This window comes from Triticum dicoccoides, chromosome 6B (genome assembly GCF_002162155.2).
Source record: "Triticum dicoccoides isolate Atlit2015 ecotype Zavitan chromosome 6B, WEW_v2.0, whole genome shotgun sequence".
NCBI classification, from domain to species: Eukaryota; Viridiplantae; Streptophyta; class Magnoliopsida; order Poales; family Poaceae; genus Triticum; species Triticum dicoccoides.
In genome coordinates, this window is record NC_041391.1 from 61,588,825 (window position 1) to 61,613,009 (window position 24,185).

Sequence of the window (24,185 nt, forward strand, 5' to 3'; positions counted from 1 at the left end):
CACTTATAGCTCTTAGTGCATCCGTTGCATGGCAATCCCTACTCCTCGCATTGATATCAATTGATGGGCATCTCCATAGACCGTTGATTAGCCGCGTCGATGTGATACTTTCTCCCTTTTTGTCTTCTCCACACAATCTCCACCATCATACTCTATTCCACCCATAGTGCTATATCCATGGCTTGAGCTCATGTATTGTGTGAAGGTTGAAAAAGCTGAAGCGCATTAAAAAGTATGAACCAATTGCTTGGCTGACACCGGGACTGGCATGAGGGGTACCTTGTGTTAAGAAAAGGGAGCATACAAGACTATATGATTTTGTAGGGATAGCATTCTTTAGCATTGATATTTTGAAAGACATGACTTCTTGTTGGGATGCCCGAATTATTATTGTTTTTATGTCAAATGATAGACTATTGCCTTGAATCACTCGTGTCTTAATATTCATGCCATGATTAGATTACATGATCAAGATTATGCTAGGTAGCATTCCACATCAAAAATTATCTTGTTTATCATTTACCTACTCGAGAACGAGCAGGAATTAAGCTTAGGGATTCTGATACATCTCCGACGTATCTATAATTTTTGATTGTTCCATGCCAATATTATTCAACTTTCATATACTTTTGGCAACTTTTTATACTATTTTTGGGACTAACATATTGATCCAGTGCCCAGTGCTAGTTCCTGTTTTTTTGCATGTTTTATGTTTCACACAAAACCCCATATCAAACGGAGTCCAAACAGGATAAAAACGGACAGAGAATATTTTTGGAATATTTATGATTTTTGGGAAGAAAAACCAACACGGGACGGTGCCCGAGGGGGCCACGAGGCAGGGGGCGCACCCCTGACCCTCGTGGGCACCTCATAAGGCGGTTGATGCTCTTCTTTTGCCGCAAGAAAGCTAATTTTCGGAGAAAAATCTGGGCGAAGGTTTCAATCCAATCGGAGTTACAGATCTCCGGAAATATAAGAAACGGTGAAAGGGCAAAATCTGAGGAGGCAGAAACAGAGAGAGACAGAGAGACAAATCCAATCTCGGAGGGGCTCTCGCCCCTTCCACGCCATGGAGACCATGGACCAGAGGGGGAACCCTTCTCCTATCTAGGGAGAAGGTCAAGGAAGAAGAAGAAGAAGGGGGGGCTCTCCCCCTACTTCCGAGGGCGCCATAACGCCGCCGGGGGCCATCATCATCACCGTGGTCTACACCAACACCACCGTCATCTTCACCAACATCTCCATCACCTTCCCCCATCTATATTCAGCGGTCCACTCTCCCGCAACCTACTGTACCCTCTACCTGAACATGGTGCTTTATGCTTCATATTATTATCCAATGATGTGTTGTCATCCTATGATGTCTGAGTAGATTTTTGTTGTCCTATCGGTAATTGGTGAATTGCCATGATTGGTTTAATTTGCTTGTGGTTACATTGCTATCCTATTGTGCCCTCCGTGTCACGCAAGCGTGAGGGATTCCTGCTGTAGGGTGTTGCAATATGTTCATGATTCGCTTATAATGGGTTGGTTGAGTGGCAGAAGCATAAACCCGAGTAAGGGGGTTGTGGCGTATGAGATAAAGGGGACTTGATACTTTAATGCTATGGTTGGGTTTTACCTTAATGATCTTTAGCAGTTGCGGATGCTTGCTAGAGTTCCAATCATAAGTGCATATGATCCAAGAAGAGAAAGTATGTTAGCTTATGCCTCTCCCACATAAAACTTGCTATCGGTCTAGTAAAGTAGTCAATTGCTTAGAGACAATTCCGACACTCCTACCACCACTTTTCCACACTCGCTATACTAACTTTATTGCTTCTTTTATCTAAACAGCCGCTAGTTTATATTTAAGCGCTCTTTATATTCTTGCAAACCTATCCAACAACACATACAAAGTACTTCTAGTTTCATACTTGTTCTAGGTAAAGCGAACACTAAGCGTGCGTAGAGTTTTATCGGTGGTCGATAGAACTTGAGGGAATATTTGTTCTACCTTTATCTCCTCGTTGGGTTCGACACTCTTACTTATTGAAAGAGGCTACAATTGATCCCCTATACTTGTGGGTTATCACTTGGTCAGAATGCGATATACGGTCCTAGGCACATATTGCAATTCCTTCACAAGGAACTTTGTCCTTGAGGCTTGACCAGGCTTCAATGGCTTCATCAACACTTGCATGAAGTGATCAGACAGTTCAGTTTCATTGTAGATAAGACGCGCACCTTCTCGGGGAGGACTGACAGGCATGGCATGAAGCAATTTAGTGGCCGGTGCCTTATAGTGAGTATTTTCTGTCATCCAGTCAAACTCCCATGAGTTCACATCTTCAACATTGCCAGTGATGTGAAGCATCGCATAGAACTGAAGAAAGAGTTCTTCATTCCAATCACAAATGTCAGTGCAGAAGTTTAGCAGTCCAGCATCATGAATAGCAGTGAGGACTAGTGCGAAGCAAGACATTGATTCATGTCCATGTGAGGAATATGCTCATGGTCAAAGACTTTGTCCTTATTGAAGAGCACTGAAGAGTAGAAGTTGGCTTGGCTGGCAGTCCAGAAACGCTTCCTCCTCAGACGAGCAGAGTCATAGGGATTGTAGTCAGTGAAGAATACATGCTCATTGAAGAAGGCATCATCCTTGAATTTTGGAGTCTTGAAGAATGGATTCTTCGGCTTTGGCTAAGGAGTATCAGTCAGTTGAAGCACAACCTCAGGAATCTCAATCTCTGGAGCCGCAGGCTGAGGAATTTCAGTTTTTGCTTCATTTGCAGCCTGGGCCTCCATTTCTTCAACAGTCTTTTCATCAGCACTAGTGGCTGGAATCTCTTCATGGATGGAAGGGGCAGTGTGAATTTCTTCAGAGCTCATCTGAACTTCTGTTGGTACTGGGGACTGAGAAATTTGTTGTAGCAGTGTGAACAGAGGAGAGTTGGGGTGCTGACTGTCCCAAAAATCATCGTTCATCACCGGTGTGGTGCTCCCAATGTCCACATCCTCATCCACTTCCATTTCTTCAACGCCGGCCTCTTCAGCTGTGAAAACTGAGGCGTTGGCGATGATACCCGGGGAGTTGAAGTGATAACATCAACTTCAATTTCTTCATCCATCTGCTCTGTGGAAGCAGCAGAAGGATTTTCTTCAACTGATTCATCAGGAGTCTCATAGTCTTCACCAAAAGGAACAATTTCCTTTGATGGCAGATAACCCACAAGTGTAGGGGATCGCAACAGCTTTTGAGGGTAGAGTATTCAACCCAAATTTATTGATTCGACACAAGGGGAGCCAAAGAATATTCTTAAGAATTAGCAGTTGAGTTGTCAATTAAACCACACCTGGATAACTGAGTATCTGCAGCAGAGTATTTAGTAGCAAAGTAGTATGATAGTAATGGTAACAGTGGCAAAAGTAAAGATAGCAGTTTTGTAGTAGTTCTAACAGTAGCAACGGAAAAGTAAATAAGCGAAACAGAAGATGTGAAAAGCTCGTAGGCATTGGATCAGTGATGGATAATTATGTCGGATGCGATTCCTCATGTAATAGCTATAACATAGGGTGACACAGAACTAGCTCCAGTTCATCAATGTAATGTATGCATGTATTCCAAATATAGTCATACGTGCTTATGGAAAAGAACTTGCATGACATCTTTTGTCCTACCCTCCCGTGGCAGCGGGGTCCTAGCGGAAACTAAGGGATATTAAGGCCTCCTTTTAATAGAGAACTAGAACAAAGCATTAGCACATAGTGAATACATGAACTCCTCAAACTATGGTCATCACCGAGAAGTATCCCGATTATTTTCACTTCGGGGTTGTCGGATCATAACACATAATAGGTGACTATAGACTTGCAAGATAGGATCAAGAACACACATATATTCATGAAAACATAATAGGTTCAGATCCGAAATCATGGCACTCGGGCCCTAGTGACAAGCATTAAGCATAGCAAAGTCATAGCAACATCAATCTCAGAACATAGTGGATACTAGGGATCAAGCCCTAACAAAACTACCTTGATTACATGGTAAATCTCATCCAACCCATCACCGTCTAGAAAGTCTATGATGGAATTACTCACGCACAGCGGTGAGCATCATGAAATTGGTGATGGAGGATGGTTGATGATGACAACGGCGACGAATCCCCCTCTCCGGAGCCCCGAACGGACTCCAGATAAGCCCTCCCGAGAGAGATTAGGGCTTGGCAGCGGCTCCATATCGTAAAACGCAATGAAACTTTCTCTCTAATTTTTTTCTCCGTGAGACGGAATATATAGAGTTGGAGTTGAGGTCGGCGGAGCCTCAGGGGGCCCACGAGACAGGGGGCGCGCCCAGGGGTGTGGGCGCGCCCCCCACCCTCGTGGACAGGGTGTGGGCCCCCTGGTCTTGATTCTTTCGCCAGTATTTTTTATATTTTCCGAAACTTGCCTCCGTGGATTTTCAGGACATTCCGAGAACTTTTGTTTTCTACACATAAAACAACATCATGGCTGTTCTGCTGAAAACAGCGTCAGTCCAGGTTAGTTTCATTCAAATCATGCAAGTTAGAGTCCAAAACAAGGGCAAAAGTGTTTGGAAAAGTAGATACATTGGAGACGTATCAACTCCCTCAAGCTTAAACCATTGCTTGTCCTCAAGCAATTCAGTTGATAAACTGAAAGTGATAAAGAAAAACTTTTACAACTCTATTTGCTCTTGTTGTTGTAAACATGCAAAGCCAGCATTCAGGTTTCAGCAAATATTATGAACTAACCATACTCACAATAACACCTAGGTCTCACAATCACTCATATCAATGGCATAATCAGCTAGCGAGTCATAATAATAAAACTCGGATGACAACACTTTCTCAAAACAATCATAACATGATATAACAAAATGGTATCTCGCTAGCCCTTTCTGAGACCACAAAACATAAATGCAGAGCACCTTTAAAGATCAAGGACTGACTAAACATTGTAATTCATGGTAAAAGAGATCGACTCAAGTCATACCCAATATAAACCAATAATAATGAATGCAAATGTCAGTGTGCTCTCCAGCGGGTGCTTTGTAATAAGAGGGTGATGACTCAACATAAAAGTAAATAGATAGGCCCTTCACAGAGGGAAGCATTGATTTGTATAGGTGCCAGAGCTCGATTTTAAAATAGAGATTGAATAACATTTTGAGCGGCATACTTTCACTGTCAACGCAACAACAATGAGATGGCTGTATCTTCCATACTACATGCATTATAGGCAGTTCCCAAACAGAATGGTAAAAGTTTATACCCCCCCCACCAACAAGCATCAATCCATGGCTTGCTCGAAACAACGAGTGCCTCCAACTAACAATAGCCCTGGGGGAGTTTTGTTTAATTATATTGATTTGCTTTGATCTTTTTGGATCATGGGACTGGGCATCCTGGTTACCGGCCCTTTCTCATGAATGAGGAGCGGAGTCCACTCCTCTTGAGGATAACCCACTTAGCATGGAAGATATAGGCAGCCCTAGTTGAAACATGAGCTACTCGAGCATACAAAACATAATTTTATTTGAAGGTTTGGAGTTTGGCACATACAAATTTACTTGGAACGGCAGGTAAATACCGCATATAGGAAGGTATGGTGGACTTATTGGAATAACTTTGGGGTTTAAGGAGTTTGGATGCACAAGCAGTATTCCCGCTTAGTACAGGTGAAGGCTAGCAAAAGACTGGGAAGCGACCAACTGAGAGAGCGACAACAGTCATGAATATGCATTAAAATTAATTCACACCGAATACAAACATGAGTAGGATATAATCCACCATGAACATAAATATCGTGAAGGCTATGTTGATTTGTTTCAACTACATGTGTGAACATGTGCCAAGTCAAGTCACTCAATTTATTCAAAGGTGGATACCATCCCATCATACCACATCATAATCATTCTAATAGCATGTTGGCACACAAGGTAAACCATTATAACTCATAGCTAATCAAGCATGGCACAAGCAACTATAATCTCTAAATGTCATTGCAAATATGTTTACTTCATAATAAGCTGAATCAGGAACGATGAACTCACCATATTTACAAAAACAAGAGAGGTCGAGTTCATACCAGCTTTTCTCATATCAATCAGTCCATCATATATCATCATTATTGCCTTTCACTTGCACGACCGAACGATGTGTATAATAATAATAGTGCACGTGCATTGGACTAAGCTGGAATCTGCAAGCATTGAACTCAAGAGAGAAGACAAAGTAATATGGGCTCTAAGCTAAATAAACAATCATGCATATGAGAGCCACTAAACATTTTCAATATGGTCTTCTACTCTCGACCCCCAAAGGAAAGAAAATAAAATAAAACTATCTACATGGGAAAGCTCCCAACAAGTAAAAGAAGAACGGAAAATATTTTAGTGTTTTCATTTTAATTTCTACTATAAGCATGGAAATTAAACTAACTAATTTTTTTTGATTTTTCTTAAGGTTTATCAAACACACAAGAAGAAAACTAGAAAAAGAAAATTAAACTAGCATGGATAATACAATGAAAGAGTATGAGCACCGACGACTAAAATAGTGTGTGAACATGAATGTAAAGTCGGTGAGAAATACGTACTCCCCCAAGCTTAGGCTGTTGTCCTAAGTTGGTCTAATGCCACGGATTGCGGCTACTCTCCCCGGTGTACTGAGGGGTGTAATTAGGATACCACTGGATGGCCGTCTCCTCCGGATCTCACTGGTAGGATGATGCTAGATAAGGGTCCAGTGCAGGTTCCGGCTCGGCCTCAGGCTCTGGATTGGATGCTTGGCCTCGATGGGCGTACACCGCTTCCGGCCTGACAAGATAATTATCTGTAGTCAAATCAAACAACAGAGGTGCAAGCAGAATAATAGTCTCATTGTGTTGCTTATTAAATCTCAAGTTATACAGGAGCATCTAATCATCATCATGAACAATAAACTCATGTGCTACCATGCTCCTGTAATCTAAAATGTAAGGAGGCAATATTGTCTCTTCTTTCTCATGGTGCCTAATAGGTATCTCAAAATATTTAGCAAGACGTGCAGCATAGGTACCTCCAAAGATGGGGCCCTTTATACGATTCAGGTTTAGACGTTTAGCAATAACGGCACCCATACTAAAATTATTATCACCAAACAAGGCATGGAACAGAATAATAATATTAGGGACATTGAAGTTTACACTATTTCCACGACCAATTAAGCATCTACTAGCAAATATGGCAAAGTAGCATAAAACAGGAAAGTGTATGCTAGAGATTCTCGCATCAGAACCCTTCTTTAAATCCCCTACAGTGATAGTGTTAACAAATCCATCCACATCTTTACGATGTGGTTCCTCTAATTTACCCTCAAAGGGTATTTTACACACCACGCAAAAATTGCGTAAAGACATTTCCCTGAATTCATCATATAAATGAAATGATACTGAAGGCGGTGAATTTCTAGGATAATAATAAAAGTTTTGAACGAAAGTATTGGTGAGTAAGAGATACTGATCGATCCGGTCATGGAGGAAGTCGGTGAGGCCAACATTTTCAACCAAGGAATAAAAGTCTTCATAAATGCCGGCTTCTCTTAAGAAATCATCGCATGGCCATTCACACGGCCGTACTTCCGCTAAGCGACGAAGATTATACTTGGCATTTTCCTTATCTTTAGCTTGTTTATCCTGGGAGCCTTGGCTAGAAGAGCCCCTAAAAAATCTCCTTCACATTTTTGAAAATTTCTGAAATTTTTAGTAACTTCAAAATAAAATAAAATAAATAAAACTAAACAAGATTGATAGCAACTACTCCTACAAGTGCCTAGAGCCTATATCATGCATTAGAATTACTTGGGACCTCATAAATTTAACATGCAAGCTCAAGAACATGGTCACCTATGCAGTATAAATTTGCAATGAATAAAGCACTAGAACAAAAACTAATTGGACCAATGGAGGAGTCACATACCAAGCAACAATCTCCCGAAGCAGTTTTGTGAATGAAGCTTTGAGCAAGGAGATAAAAAATCACAGCAAAATGAGCTAGAACTCGTGCTTGAGCTGGATGGGGATTTTTTTGGCAAGAAGATGGAGTGTGTGGGTGCAGGAATAAGTGGTGGAGGGCCACCGTGGGCCCACGAGATAGGGGGGCGCGCCCAGGGGGTGTGGGCGCGCCCTCCACCCTCGTGGGCAGGTGCTTGCCCCTCTTGCAGTGTTTTCAGTGCCTAAAATCCTCAAATATTCCATAAAAAATCATACTAATTTTGCAGGGCATTTGGAGCACTTTTATTTTCGAGATATTTTTCTATTGTACGGATAATTCAGAAAATAGACAGATAATACTACTTTTTCTTTATTTAATTTAAATAACAGAAAATAAAAAGAGGGTACAGAAGGTTGTGCCTTCTAGTTTCATCCATCTCATGATCATCAAAATGAATCCACTAACAAGGTTGATCAAGTCTTGTTAACAAACTCATTCCGAATAACACGGAACCGGTGATATTTCGAATAACAGTAGGTTACCTCAACGGGGATATGAACATCCCCAACAATAAGAATATCATACTTTTTCTTGACAGTTGGCAGAGGAAATTCAAAACCTCCAATAATGATAGTTGGAACTTTTCCAATAGAGTTGATGCTATGAACTTGAGATTGTTTCCTCGGAAAGTGTACCGTATGTTCATTACCATTAACATGAAAAGTGACATTGCCTTTGTTGCAATCAATAACAGCCCCTGCAGTATTCAAAAAGGGTCTACCAAGGATAATCGACATACTATCGTCCTTGGGAATATCAAGAATAACAAAGTCCGTTAAGATAGTGACATTTGCAACCACAACAGGCACATCCTCACAAGTACCGACATGTATAGCAGTTGATTTATCAGCCATTTGCAAAGATATTTCAGTAGGTGTCAACTTATTCAATTCCAGTCTATGATATAAAGAGAGAGGCATAACACTAACACCGGATCCAAGATCACATAAAGCAGTTCTAACATAGTTCATTTTAATGGAGCATGGTATAGTAGGTACCCCTGAATCTCCAAGTTTCTTTGGTATTCCACCCTTAAAAGTGTAATTAGCAAGCATGGTGAAAATTTCAGCTTCCGGTATCTTTATTTTATTTGTAATGATATCCTTCATATACTTAGCATAAGGATTTACTTTAAGCATATCAGTCAAGCGCATACATAAGAAGATAGGTCTAATCATTTCAGCAAAGCACTCAAAATACTCATCATCCTTTGTCTTGGATGGTTTAGGAGGAAAGGGCATGGGTTTCTGAACCCATGGTTCTCTTTGTCTACCGTGCTTCCTAGCAACAAAATCTCTCTTATCATAATGTTGATTCTTTGATTGTGGGTTATCAAGATCAACAGCAGGTTCAATCTCTACTTCATTATTTTTGCTAGGTTGAGCATCAACATGAACATTATCATTAACATTATCACTAGTGTCGGGTGGTAGGTGCGACATATGCCAACGGGTGGCTTATCATTGTGGGAGCCAGTAAGACATCGCCGGTGCCTGGAAACAGGATGAGGCGAAGACATGCACGCCGGCGGATCTTACCCAGGCTGGGGGCTCTCCGTGGAGATAATACCCCTATTCCTCCTCTGCGGGGTCTCCGCATGATCACTAGATCGACAAGAAGCTACAAGAGGCTCCTTGAGCTGTTCGGTGTGAGGAGGAAGAAGGGCAAGGCTAGCTCTCTTCTCTCCCTATGGTGGTGTCTAAAACTATATGAGATCAACCCTTTGCATGGGTGCCCCGGGGGGTTTATATAGGCCTACCCCCGGGGGTACAATGGTAATCCGGCTGGGCGCGGGCCCTAGCCGTTAGTGTGTATGGCCGCTGGCTTCTCCGCCGACCGCTGGGGCCTGCCGACTGGTGGGTCCCGCCGGCTGCCGGCTCATTGGACGACAGGTCGGCCCCACCGCTTGGGGGTCTTGTCGGGGGCTGGTTACTGTTGCCTTGCCTCTGATGACGAGGGCTTTGTCGAGGTAAGCATGGCTACAGTGCCGCCGCCTTGCGGGCTCTCACTGTAGCCTTACCTCGTCTTGTCTCCTTAATGGTTCGCGTGCCCCGAGGAGGGGGGCAAGCTGGCCATAGGAAGCCGGCCGTGCTCCAAGCCGGCTGGGGGAGGCAAGGCCGCCTTCGGGCGTCTCTCTGACCGAAGGGGCCCGCCACCTGTGCGCCGTACTGGCAGCCCGTCATGGAGGATGTCATGACCAGCATGGCAATAGTGCCACGCCGGACGGGTGATGGCTGCCCCGTACGGCGTACTGTAGCCATGCGTGCTCCGGGATTCGGGGGTGGCAGGCTTTACTGTTGCCACGCCCTGTCCCATCATCGTTATGGGGGTGCAGACTTTGAGGGCACGGCCCTGGCCGCTCGCCAGGGGCCGGCCTCTTGGAGTCAGCCTTCTTGGGCCGGCTTCTTGGAGTCGGTCCTTTAGTGGCCGGCTTCTTGGAGTCGGCCCTATCGTGGCATCCTTCAAGAGAGTTTTAGGGTCGGGCCGCCTTCTGGTAGTCGGCTTGTGAGGTAGCCGGCCGGAGGAAGGCGGTCCCGCGTCTTGGGTGCTCCACGGCTCGATCGGCCTGTTGTTTTTCCAAAGGGCCAAAGGGAGCCAGCTAGGCTACCCGTGGTCATTTACTCCGACAGTAGTCCCTGAAGCTGGTTGGGCTTCGTGGCTGAAAAGGGAACGAGAAGCTCATCCAACTTCCTATCCCAAAGAGCCGGCAGGTAGGAGCCGGCTTCACTTATGCATGCCTTCTCGATGAAGTTTCTTCGAAATCTAAAGGCGGGAACCAGCTGGCTTGCTGGCCAGGCTGCGGGCTAGCCGCCCGCTGCCTGCACGCCACGTGGCACCCTTCGGCTGGAAGGGTCTGCCAGCCCACGCGCGTGACGGGACGCCGCTATAGACCGGGGCCCGCCACCTCCACGCCTCGGTCCGGGCACGGATCTTTTGCGGCCTGAACTGACCGCACGTCTTCTGGCGGCGGTTTCTACTCGCCGTAAAGGCGCAATAATCGTGGGACATGGGGGAGTGAGCGCAGTCAATCCCACGCCCCCCATGCCTCGCCTCCTCGGCTTCGCCGTGTGGGGCTATAAGTAGGGGGAGGAGGGGAAGCGGCAGTCGCTCGCATGCTCGCCCTCGCTCCGCCATTCCCTTCTTCTTCCTCTCCGTCGCCGCAGCGGCTCTCCACCGTGCCACGTTTCCGCCATTCTTCTTGGCGTGCTGCAGTCTTGCCGCTGTCGAATCGCGCGCTCTCCGTCGCCGTGCTTTCCGTCGCCTTCCCGTCCTCATGGCTCCGACGTCGAGCTCCTGGGATGGCTCCAACATCCGTGAAGACCACATCGACTTGCTCCGCAAGACGCGGTGGTTGCTGGGCAGGGACCTCGTGCGGGTCCGCCTCGCGCTAGAGAGGGAGATTTCGCCGGCACAGGAGGAGGGCGAGCGACTAATCTTCAACTCGCACTGCCTGCGCGGCGTCGGCCTTCCTGCGAGCGGCTTCTTCCGCTCGTTTCTCGAGTTTTATCATCTCCAGCCGCACCACCTCACTCCAAACACGGTGGTGCTGCTGTCGGCCTTCGTCACTCTGTGCGAAGGCTTCCTCGGCATCCTCCCCACCATCGAACTTTGGGGGGAGTTCTTCCAGTCCAAGCTCGGCACGGTCGTCGCGGGCGTGCCGGCTCCATGCGTCACCTTCATCGCCATACGGAGATCGACAACCGACAACCCATTTCCGCCCATCGTGCTGATCCAGTCGGTGAAGCTTTGGCAGAAATCCTACTTTCATGTGAAGAACGTCGCGTCGCAGGGCGACTACGTCAATCTGCCGGCTTACATAGCTGGCCCGCCGGCTAGGAGACATCCCTCGTGGTCCTACCGGGCCAGGTCGCTGACGCTGGCTGGGGCTGGTGCCGTTGCCCGGCTTCGGGTGCTAATCCAGTCGGAGGGCCTGACTGGGTCCGACCTGATAGCCGCCTTCGTGGAGCGCCGGGTGCTCCCGCTCCAAGGCCACCCTCATCTGATCAGTCAGATGAGCGGCCGCTTCGACCCAAGCTGACTGAGCACCAAGGAGATGCCGCACGACGAGGTATCTTACATGGTGAACTACATCGCCAACTGCAAGCTCATCGAGGAGTGGCGGTACGGCAAGGAGCCGTATTCTCACGCCAACCGTCCGCCTGTGGTAAGCCTTCCTTCTTTTCTTCTCCTCTTGTTACGGAGCTCTCTTTGGCCGGCTTCTGACCAGTCGGCTTGTTTTTAATCAGAACCCCCTCCTTCATCTGTCGGCCGGGACCGCGGGGGCGGAGCACGAGTTCGCTCTCGACCGTGTGGCGGACGACCTGGACGACCCCGACTTGGGGGTGGCCGCCTTAGACGACGACACCGTGGGGGGAGGTGGCGAGGTAGGCGGCTCCGGGTTCACCGCCGGTTTTGATGACTAGCCTGATGATGACGAGGCCGAACCTATTCTGCGCCGCCAGCTGGCATCCGACCATCAAGGCGCGGGCCCTTCTGGCGGGCCGGCTGCACGGGGCGGCATGCAGAAATGCCGGGCGGCACCGACTCTCTTCGGCGGTCGGCCAAAGAAGCCCAAGGGTTCTGCGGCGGCGACCAAGCGGGACGAGGCGGCCGCGAAGGCGGCACGCTTCCGCAATGTGGTGAAGCAGCCGCAGGCAATTTCGGCGTAAGTGTTAATTTTCGCACGCCTTTCTTTCTTCTCTTCAGTCGGCATTCTTCTAAGCCTTTTCTTGTCTTATCAACCAGGGCTCCGCTCTCTCTTGAGCGGACTACAACCGCCTCCATAGTCGAAGGGGCAGGGGGATCTGCAAGTTCCCGCCGCGTAGACCCACGTGCTGAGCTCCAAGTGGCGACGGAGCGGAATGCGCGGGAGGCGCGGGAGGAGTGGGAGGCGGAGGAGCAGAGGGCAGCCGCCGCTGAGGCGGCTCAGGAGATGACGGCGGAGTCGGCTGAGGCGCAGGCCGACGCAGCGGCCAAGGCTCAGGCGGAGGCCGTGGCCGCAGAGAGGGCAGCGGAGGCCCTATGTAGCCAGCCTCCACAACTCCTCATCCCCCTCTGCACCGTGGCCCCCGAAATCCCGGTTCCCCCGCAAGAGGAAGCCGGCCGCGACCAGCCGGCGATGGAGAGGGAGGGGGGTGACATAGTCATCCCGGAGGGAGAGGCGATGCCGCCTTCGTCGGCCGGGGCGGGCCAAGGCGGCCAGCCCGAGGCGCCGCCTGAGCAGCCGGCTGGAGACGAGCTGACTGTAAGGGCGGACCTTGTGGTCCTGTCGCTGACTCGTCGGCGCACAGGGAGGGCGACTTCAGAGCCAGACCCGCAGAGGGCCGCGGGCTCCAGCTCGTTGGCCCATGACCTAGAGACGGCCAGCGTCAGCTCGCCAGGGTGGACGCCGAGCGGTGGGACGACCGTGCTGAATGTGGCAGCACAGGATATCCGGAGCCGACTTCAATCTAAGGCCACCGCGCTGAAGCACTATACCCAAGAGTTTCTTACAACGCGGTCGGCCATTCGGGTGAGTCTTTGCTCTTGATTTCTTCCGTGGGGGCGCGTCAGCACACCCACTAGGTGTAGTCCCCGAGTTCCGAGTCGGCTGTTGAGAAGGTGGCTTGGAACTTCTCAGAAGACTTTGATTTAATGATCTATTCTTGTTCGCACCTTCGTCCTATTTGCAGGACTATCACAACTTCCACGCCGCTACCTTCAACTCCCAGGCCCGGGAGATGAATCAGAAGACCGCCGATCTGACGGAGAGCCAGAGTGAGTGCTTTAGTTTTTTATCTCATGTGGGGGCGTGCCAGCGCACCCACTAGGTGTAGTCCCCGAGGTTCGGACCGACTGCTGAGCAGTCGGGTCGGATCTTTCCCGACGACTTCTTCATTAATTTCTTCTTCTCCATATCAGCAGGAGCCAATGCCGACTCGAGGGAGCAGCTAGGTGTGGCCCAGACCGCCCTTCGCTCCAAGGAAAACGAGTGCAACGCCTTGGTTCAGGAGCGTGATCGCCTGGCCAAGAAGCTGGCCGACCAGGAGGAGAACCACAAGGAGGCCCTAAAGACGGCGCAGGACAACGAGGCTGCCCTCAAAGCCAAGTATGAGACCGAGGCGGCGAGCTGGGCCAAGGCGAGGCAGGCACTGAGCGAGGGCTACGGCCAGGTTGAAGATTTGATTGACGGTAGTCCACCTTCTTCTTCGCTCCTTTACTCGTCCTTGTAATCTGGTTTATCTTCTAATTTGCTCTATTTCTTTCTTCTTTGTGAAGAATACTTCCCCGGTTACTCCGTCGCCGCCAACCAAGCCATCGAAGCTCACAGTGAGGCCCGAAGGCAGGCTGGGGTTGAGATCGCACTAGACGCCAATTGGTCGCTTGAGGAGCAGCTACTGGCGATCCAAGCCCGCCTCCAGCCGGCCTACCGCATGCTCCGCCATCTTCAATGTGCCGAAGCGCAGGTGCTGGCCGCCCTCTGGCCCGGCGAGGTGATTCCCCACACCCCAGCCGGACTGCCGACTGGCTGGAGGTAGCAGTCGGCCGCCTCGAGGCCTGGAAGGCTTCAGCAGCTCGGTCCGGCGCTCGACGGGCGCTAGAGTTCGTCCGGGCTTGGTATCCTGGGCTGAACTTGGACCATCTGCGCACCTGGCGGCAGGAAGCTGACGAGGAGCTGGAGGCGGTGCGGCCGGCTATCATCCAGCGTGCCTCGGCGATCGCCGACTTCACCGACACCAGCGCCTTTGCTCCTGAGGTAAACGAAGATGGCGTCGCTCAGCCGAAGGAATTGTTCGGGTTGAACCCGGCAGACGGTGAAGACTCGGCGGAGGAGATTGACTCCAGCGACGAGGGCGAAGAGGAGGAGGAGGATGATGGCGAAGACATTGTGCCGGACGGTGAAGCAGCTAGCCAGCCTCAGCTTGATCGTGCCTCCAGCAACGAGGCACGTGTGAACGCACCGCCTGCCGCAGGTGATGATCAAGCCGAGACTCGCTAGCCGGCCACTCCTCCAGCCAACACTGCCGTCTCCACCAACCTGCCCGACTCCCCCGTTGCTCCCTTGGCCTGACTCGCCGTCTTTACTTTCCTGCTCGTTACTCCTTGAACACCTTTTTATTAAATTTGCGCAGTTCCACCCACCGGGGGTGTATTCAAACTATGTCGAATGCCGACCTTTCGAAGGCCTTTTGTGTAAATATGATTATGCATGTGCTTGGCTTCCATTCCTACTTGCTTTTCATCCGTTGACTATTTTCCTTTGCCGCCCTCCCTTGGTCGCCGCCTTTCCAGCCGGACAGCTGCTCTGCAGTCTATGGCCGGGTAAGGAATTGGCCGTCTGGGAGGATAAGTACTCGAGCTTTCTTAGATTGTAGCAGAGTAAGAAAGGAAGCCGACCAGCCGGTTGCTTCGACAGCTGGTTGGAAAGCTTGGTCCGCCTGGTCATTCCACTCGAAGTGAGTAGACTTCTTCATGAGTCGGTAGAGGGGGAGAGCCTTCTGTCCGAGTCGGTTGATGAAGCGATTCAAAGATGCCAGGCTTCCGGTGAACTTTTGGACGTCTCGCAGCTTGGTAGGAATCTTCATTCTCTCTATGGCCTTGATCTTCACTGGGTTGCATTCGATGCCGCGTTCGGAGACCAGGAAGCCCAGAAGTTGGCCGGCTGGTACCCCGAACACGCATTTCTCAGGGTTGAGCTTGATCTGAAACCGGCACAAATTTTCAAAGGTCTCCTTGAGGTCTTCCAGCAAGGTGCCGTGTCTCTCCGTCTTCACCACAACATCGTCTACATAGACATGGGCATTTCTACCGAGTTGCTTGAGGAGGCATTTCTGCATGCAACACTGAAAAGTGGCACCGGCATTTCTCAAGCCGAATGTCATAGTCAGGTAACAGAAAGCTCCGAATGGGGTGATGAAGGCGGTCTTCAGGCGGTCAGCTGGGTCCAATTTTATCTGGTGGTAGCCCGAGTAAGCATCCAAGAAACTCAACAGCTCGCATCTGGTTGTGGAGTCTATCACTTGATCAATCCTTGGTAGAGCAAAAGGATCTTTAGGGCAGGCTTTGTTGAGGCTGGTGTAGTCAATGCACATGCGTCACTGCTTGTTCTTCTTTAACACCAGGACCGGGTTGGCAAGCCACTCTGGAAAGAACACCTCCATAATGAAGCCAGCTGCCAGAAGCCAGGCTATTTCTTCTCCGACTACTCTTCTCTTCTCTTCAGACAGGCGGCGCAAGGGCTGCTTGACCGGCTTGGCGTCAGATCGGACATGTAGCTTGTGCTCGGCGAAATCCGTCGGGACACCCGGCATGTATTTGGGAGACCATGCGAAGATGTCCCGATTCTCATGGAGGAAATCGACGAGCTTGCCTTCCTATTTGCTGTCGAGGCCGGTGCCCACGACGGCGTACCTCCCCGGGTGCTCCGGGTCCAGAGGTATCTTCTTTGTCTCTTTGGCCGGCTAGAAAGAACCTTGAGCATCACATTCCTTGGGGTCGGGGGACAGAACGGCTGCTTGCCAGCCATGGCCACGACTCGATCCAGCATCTTCTTCTCTTCGGCAATCACAAGGGACTCGGCCAGCCGGCTGCTAGCTACCGCGCACTCAGAAGATTTCTTGTAGTCTCCAGCTATGGTGATGATGCCCTTGGAACTCGGCATTTTCATCTTGAGGTAGGCGTAGTGAGGTACATCCATAAACTTGGCCAGAGCAGGTCGGCCAAGCAATGCGTGGTACGGGCTCTCCAGATCTACTACCTCAAACCATATTGCTTCTCAGCGGAAACGATCCTTGCCCCCAAAGAGGACATCCATCTTGATCTTGCCGATCGGTGAGCAGGATAGGCCGGGTACGATGCCATGGAACATAGTCCGACTTGGCATGAGCTGCTTCGGCTTGATGTTGAGCTTCTCCATGGTATCACGGTACAGAATGTTGATGCTGCTCCCGCCATCTATCAGCACGCGGGAGAAACGGGCGGCTCGCCTTTCTGTCGCAATGGTGGCGTCCAAAACCAATGCATAGGAACCAGGAGACGGCATCACCTCTGGGTGATCGGCCTGGCTCCAGCTGATAGGCTTCTCCGACCAGTGCATAAACTCGGGGTTGTTGGAGGCGACCGCGTTGACTTCTTGCTGCTGTCGGTGCTGGCTGCGCCGTTCTTTAGTCTGGCTTGTAAAGACGACGTAAGCGGATTGTTCATCGGGGAACTCGTCTTGAATAGCTCCGACCGCTGGCCGAGCGGCCGGCTGCTGAGGGGCTGGAGGAGGCTGGCCCGCAGGCGGAGGCGGCAACAACCCTTCGCCCTTGGAGATTCGTGTGAGCCAATGGCATTTCTGAGTTGTGTGATTGGACGGCTTCGCGCCACTGTGGAACTTGCATGGGGCATCAAGGGTTTGCTCGTAGGAGAAAGCCGGCTGCCAAGCCGGCCTGCAACCCTTCTACTTCTTGGGTGCCGGCCGCCCTTCAGGTTGTTCGTCTTCGACCATGGCCACCTGCCAGCTGGTGGAAGACGACATAGGGGCCTTGCGCTTGTGGTCATTCTGGTACGGGCGTCGGCTGGATTCTCCAGCCGGCATCTTGGGAGCCGGAGCTAGCACCTTTCCGGAGGTGTCTACTTGGAGCTTGGTCTTCATTGAGGAGTCGGCCATGGCGTACTTGTCTGCTATGATCAGCATCTCGTCGAGGGTAGTCGGCTCGTCGCATAGGAGTCGGTGCTTGAGGAGGGTGCCTTCTCTGCACCCGGCGGTGAAGTATTCTATAGCTTGAACCTCGTGCACCCCCTCGCAGGAGTTGCGGAGCTCGACCCAATGCGTGAGGTAGTCGCGTGTCGATTCGTTGGGCTTTTGAACACACAAGGAAAGCTAGCGAGGCTTGGGAGGCCGTGTGTATGTGCTGGTGAAGTTGCGGATGAAGACTTCCGTGAAGTCTAGCCAGCTGTTGACGCTGTAAGGCTTCAGGCTGTTGAGCCAGGTGCACGCCGTGCCTTGGAGCATGAGGGGGACATATTTCACTGCAACAGGCCTGTTGCCGCTTGCTATGCAGACTGCAGTGGAGTAATCAATCAACCAATCTTCCGGCTTCACGGAGCCATTGTACTTGGGCATGTCTCTTGGGAGCAAGAACCCTTTGGGGAAGGGCTCATCGCTGATGCGGGGGACGAAGCAGGGTGGGCCCACATCGTCTTCTTCTTCTAAAGCCAGGGATCACACAAGGCGGTCGATCTGATGGCGGGCATCATTCTCGCCGACTCCTTCACGGTGGCCCAGTCGGCCACTAAGAGTCAGATGCGTGACAGGCGGCGGGGTGGGATATCTCTCCCCACGAGGCGGAGGAGGAGGTGGGTCGCCTCATCGCTCCACGGCTCGAGGGCGGTGAGGGAGTCCTGGACTTGGGGGAGTCCGGATAGCCGAACTATCATCATTGGTCGGACTCCAAGACTATGAAGATACAAGATTGAAGACTTCGTCCCGTGTCCGGATGGGACTTTCCTTGGCGTGGAAGGCAAGCTTGGAGATACGGATATGTAGATCTCCTACCATTGTAACCGACTCTGTGTAACCCTAGCCCTCTCCGGTGTCTATATAAACCGGATGGCTTTAGTCCGTAGGACGAACAACAATCATACCATAGGCTAGCTTCTAGGGTTTAGCCTCCTTGATCTCGTGGTAGATCTACTCTTGTAACACACATCATCAATATTAATCAAGCAGGACATAGGGTTTTACCTCCATCAAGAGGGCCCGAACCTGGGTAAAACATCGTGTCCCTTGTCTCCTGTTACCATCCGCCTAGACGCATAGTTCGGGACCCCCTACCCGAGATCCCCCGGTTTTGACACCGACATTGGTGCTTTCATTGAGAGTTCCTCTGTGCCGTCGCGATCAGGAAGGATGCCTTTTCCCGTCTTTAAAGACGGCGCTGTCGTCAAGGGAGCTTTGGCCGCCAGCCAAACTATCCGGCTAGGTGGTTTTCTTATGACTGCCTGTTCGGCCACCGCCCCGACGATGACCTCTCAGGTCATCAAAAGTGATCTTCACGTCAGCTCGGAATTCGCCGAGCAGCTAGATCCGATTGAGCTCTCCTCCGTAAACGAGCTCTTGGATCGCATCGCCGCCCTGGGAGTCGCTACAGACTACGATCAGATTGGTCTTAAAACCGATCTGAGAGAAATTAACTCTCCCCAGGCTACCCACCACGTTGTTGTGGTAGAGGAACAATGCGACGACTCTTCTTCTATGTTAAAAACCAGCTATGTCCGGATTCTCGATCCCTCCATGCCGGATTCCCGCGGAGGGACGGACGTCAATCAAATACTGAACCTAAAGTCAGGCATCGGACCAGATTTGTCGGAAAACATCCAACAAACCAAGCTTCCAACTCCGCAAACTTCTTGGCCTTTGAGCCTCAGATCGGGCGGGGTTCCGAACTTAATTCCACCCGCCCACCCAAACATAAGCGATCTATCTCAAATACGGCAAGAGCCCGATGAAACAGTACATCATTACTGGGCCAGATTCCTCCTGGTTATGAACAGGATAAAGGACTGCCGTGAACAAAGTGCGATTTCAATTTTCTGCAACAATTGCACGGACAAGGGAATCATGAACGCCATAAGTCATTGCGAAATTACACGCTTCGCCGACCTAGCGACCATTGTACAAAAATACTACGATGGAGAGCGCCTGGAAAACCAAAATCAGGTTTTGGGACAATCCGGCCCTAAATACAACCCCAGTCCGAAATAAAAGGGTGTGTCATACTCAAGCACCTGGGTTAAAAACCAAAAAGCAAAAACCCCCTAAAGGGCATGGAACCGTACTGGAGGGATGGCTCAACGGACCTTGTAAAATCCACGGTACGGAGGGCGCCACTCCAACACATAGCCTTCGAGCATGTTGGATACTACGGCAGGTGGCCAAAAGTGGCGAAGGCTTTCTAGCCCCGGGCAACCAGCCCAACAGTACCAGTATGGTATTAACAGTCTTCGAGACTTTCGCATCAAATAACATGCGGAAACGAACAATCCGTAGCCTTGCCGAAGTCTACCAAGTAGCAACAACAAATCCATGGAGCGACACGGCTATCACCTTCAATGCCAGCGACGAACCTAAATTCCGAACAGCTCGAGCACCAGCCGCATTGGTCCTCAGTCCGATAGTGGACGACTTTCGTCTTACCAAGGTACTCATGGATGGCGGCAGCGGATTAAACCTCATCTACGAGGAAACCCTTCAAAAAATGGAAATTGACTGGAGCCGCATTGAGCGAAGCAGCACAACCTTCAGGGGAATAATCCCTAGTCGAGAAGTACGCTGCACAGGAAAAATCACACTAGACGTAGTGTTCGGCTCGCCGGACAACTACAGGTCCGAAGAGGTCACGTTCCAAGTGGCCCCATTCGGCAGCGGATACCACGCCTTGTTAGGACGAGAGGCATTCACAATCTTCCAAGCCATACCTCATTACGGGTACATGAAGCTCAAAATGCCCGGGCCCAATGGAATAATCACTCTTGTCAGTGATCCAGATATAGCACTCCGCGCTGAAAATAAGACAACCACACTGGCCCTAGAGGCATTATCCGAACCCTAGCGGCAGAGGAACTCACTGCACTGCGCTCCACGGTGGACAGAGACGATGTGATACTCGATAAGAGGTCTAATTCCACCTCTTTTAAACCAGCAGACGAAATAGTCAAATTCCAGGTCCATACAACGGACCCCACAAAGACGGCCTCCATTGGGGCACAATTAAATCCTGATGTAGAAGCCGCACTACGAGAATTCCTTCGGGAAAATTGGGACATTTTTGCCTGGCACCCTTCAGACATGCCAGGAATCCCACGCAGGCTGGCAAAGCACAACCTAAATATCCTAAAAGGATTCAAGCCAGTCAAACAGGCTCTTCGGCGGTTTTCCGAACCCAAAAGACATGCAATGGGAGAGGAGCTAGCCAAACTCTTAGAAGCCGGATTCATCAGAGATATAAAACATCCGGTCTGGCTAGCCAACCTGGTAATGGTACCAAAAAAGGACAAATCCTGGCGCCTTTGTGTCGATTTCAAAGACCTTAACAAGGCCTGTCCAAAGGACCCTTTCCCTCTCCCTCGCATCGACCAAATCATCGATGCTACCGCAGGGCACGATTCATTGTGCTTCTTCAATGCATACTCCGGATACCATCAAATCAAGATGGCGGAAAAAGACCAGGCCACAACGGCATTCATTACTCCATACGGACCATTCTGCTTCAACACAATGCCCTTCGGACTCAAAAACGCCAGCGCAACATATCAGCGCATGATTCAGACATGTCTGGCTAGCCAGATAGGCAAAACAGTGGAGGCATACGTAGACAATGTGGTCGGTAAGACCAAACACATCGAAACTCTAGTAGACGATTTGAGGCTTACATTCGACAACCTTCGAGCATACGACATTAAGCTCAACCCGGAAAAATGTGTTTTCGGCGTACCAGCCGGAAAGCTCTTGGGCTTCATTGTATTCGGCAGAGGAATTGAAGCAAACCCAGCCAAGATCCAGGCTCTGTCGCAATTGGATATCCCAAAAAACCTCAAGCAAATACAAAAACTAACTGGATGCGTGGCGGCTCTAAGCCGCTTCATCTCCCGATTGGGAGAAAAGGCGCTGCCCCTCTATCGCCTCCTCCGACGCATCGAACACTTTGAATGGACAGATGCTGCCACGGCCGGACTCGAAGAAATCAAGACCATATTGGCAACAAATCCGGTCCTGGCCGCGCCCAACCTGGGTGAACCTATGTTATTATACATCGCGGCAACACATCAAGTTGTCAGCGCCGCACTCGTCGTCGAACGAGAAACAGAAGGGCACAAGTTCCCTCTTCAAAAACCAGTGTACTACGTATCCACCGTCTTAACTCCATGCAAGTCTAGGTACCCACATTATCAAAAGATAGCGTATGCGGTGTTCATGGCATCCCGGAAGCTGCGGCACTACTTTCAAGAGTGTTCCATAACGGTGGCCTCCGAAGTGCCTCTCAACGATATTATAAATAATCGCGACGCGATGGGCAGGATTGCAAAATGGGCCATTGAGCTCTTACCATTTGACATAACCTACAAACCACGGCGAGCTATAAAGTCGCAAGTTTTGGCTGACTTCATCGCCGAATGGACCGAAGCCGAACTCCCTAAAGTGTACGGCGCATACTCCAATTGGATCATGCATTTCGACGGCTCCAAAATGTTGGCTGGCTCGGGGGCTGGCGTCGTCTTGACGTCCCCAACCGGAGACACAGTCCAATACGTACTTCAAATAATGTACATGGACTCCAACAATGCGGCCGAATACGAGGCCCTTCTACATGGCCTCCGGATGGCAATCTCCATGGGTATTCAACGCCTAGAGGTGCGCGGGGATTCAAACCTCGCAATATCCCAAATAAATGGAGACTTTGACGCCAAGGATCCAAAAATGGCAGCCTACCGTAATGCTGTGCTAAAAATGTCAGCCCGGTTCGAGGGACTCGAATTCCACCATGTAGTCCGGGATAATAACCAAGCAGCAGACGTGTTGGCACGCATCGGCGCAAAATGCGATGCCGTCCCTCCAAACATCTTCCTGGAGCGGCTCTTTAAGCCATCCGTATTATGGGAAGAGGAGTCCGAGAACGACAACCCGGAACCAACTGCACCACCCAACACAGAACATTCTAACACAATCGGTGACTCCACCAATGAAATAACACCTTCAACCCACGAGATAATGGCAGTAATTGCCCCGTGGGCGGAACCATTCCTAGCCTACTTAATCAGGCAGGAACTCCCCGAAGACCAAAATGAGGCCCGCTGCATAGTTCGGCGATCTAAAGCCTACAAGGTCCATGAGGGAGAACTTCATAAGAAAAGCACAACCGGAGTCCTTCAAAGGTGTATCTTTGAAGAGGAAGGGCGAAATCTCCTGGCTGAAATTCACGCCGGACTCGGCGGGCACCACACCGCTGCCCGGACCCTTGTAGGCAAGGCCTTCCGTACAGGATTTTATTGGCCGACAGCCCGGGCAGATGCTCAGGACTTAGTCCAACGATGCGTCGGTTGCCAGCTCTTTGCTAATCAGAGCCACATGCCACCCACCTCCCTCAAAACCATACCCATCACTTGGCCGTTCGCGGTCTGGGGGCTTGACATGGTTGGACCCCTTAAAGGGGGAACCCACAAGGACAAATACTTATTGGTCATGGTGGACAAATTCACCAAATGGATAGAGGCCAAGCCGGTTAAAACAGCAGAATCTGGACCTGTGATAGACTTCATATCCGGGGTAGTACACTGTTTTGGCGTCCCCCACAGCATCATCACTGATAACGACACGAATTTCACGGCCGACGAGGTTAAACTCTAGTGCAAAAACATGGGCATCAAGCTCGACTACGCTTCAGTCTACCACCCTCAAACTAATGGTCAAGTGGAACGAGCAAATGGTCTAATCATGAGCGGCATCAAACCCAGATTAGTGCGGTCCCTCATGGAATCTAACACGCACTGGGTAGAGGAGCTCGACTCCGTACTCTGGGGGCTGTGGACCACGCCAAACCGCACAACCGGATTCACACCATTTTTATGGTATACGGCGCTGAGGCAGTTTTGCCCTGCGATATAATTCATGACTCACCTCGCATGCGCATGTACGAGGAAAGAGAAGCCGAGTTGGATCGGCAGGACAGTTTGTACGCTTTAGAGGAGGAGCGCGACATGGCAAAATCCCGTTCCGCATTCTATCAACATCAGGCTCGAAGATATCAAAGCAGGGAAGTACGGGCCAAAACTTACAATGTTGGCGAGCTAGTTCTACGCCTGCCGGACAAGAAAAAGGACAAACTTAAGCCCAAATGGGAAGGTCCCTTCATCATCGACCAAGTCCTTACCGGCGGTGCATACCGTCTATGCAACACATCTGACAACCGACTCGAGCCAAACCCATGGAACGCAGCCCGTCTCCGAAGATTTTACGCCTAGCGCTGGACTCAGGGTTCGTCTCCTTCCTCCATCCACCTTTCATATTTTTTCGCTGTCTTTATTTTCCCCCCTCCCCCCCCCCTTTCAGTACAAGCCTCTTTAGGGATGATCTGCGCTTTGTTCGCACTCACTTGATGTGCTACTCGCACTCGTTATACCTGGG